This window comes from Trypanosoma equiperdum (assembly GCF_001457755.1).
Source record: "Trypanosoma equiperdum strain OVI genome assembly, contig: ctg_893, whole genome shotgun sequence".
Classification (NCBI taxonomy): Eukaryota; Euglenozoa; class Kinetoplastea; order Trypanosomatida; family Trypanosomatidae; genus Trypanosoma; species Trypanosoma equiperdum.
This window is the reverse complement of record NW_027124857.1, coordinates 1-542: the sequence shown is the minus strand read 5'-3', so window position 1 is coordinate 542 and position 542 is coordinate 1.

Genomic DNA, 542 nt, shown 5'->3' with positions numbered 1-542 from the left:
CTCTCCCTCTCCCTCTCCCTCTCCCTTTCTTTTTGTTTTGCTTAAAAATTATGTGTTCAATTCCGAGCGTTTGGGCGCATATATATTTTTTTCCACCCTTCTTTTTTTCGTTTCTTAATTTTTTTAATTGTTATTGTCGTTGTTTGTGTAAACAATTTTCTTACCTTTTTTTATTTCTATTCCGCCTTGTGCCATATAACTGTGCGTGTGCAGACCTGACAAATAACCGAGTTTGGTTTGCCTGATGAAGGCGATGATTTTTTTTTTTTCTGTTGTTGTTGTTTTTTCCACCAAATGATGAAAGGAAAAAAAAAAGAACAGAAAAGGGCGGTTGCCCGCATATTGGAAGTGGGTTGTTGGAAGTTGAAAGACAAAAACAAAATGTAGTGAAATATATTTAGTGCTCACAGTGAGAGAAACATGGGGACATGTGCGTGGTGGGGCGGGGGAAGAGGGGAAGGGAAAGTGGGGAAGCGTTTCAAATCAACTTTGGTATATTTGTATGTTTTTTTTTAAATATTTCTTTTATATATTTTTAAAAA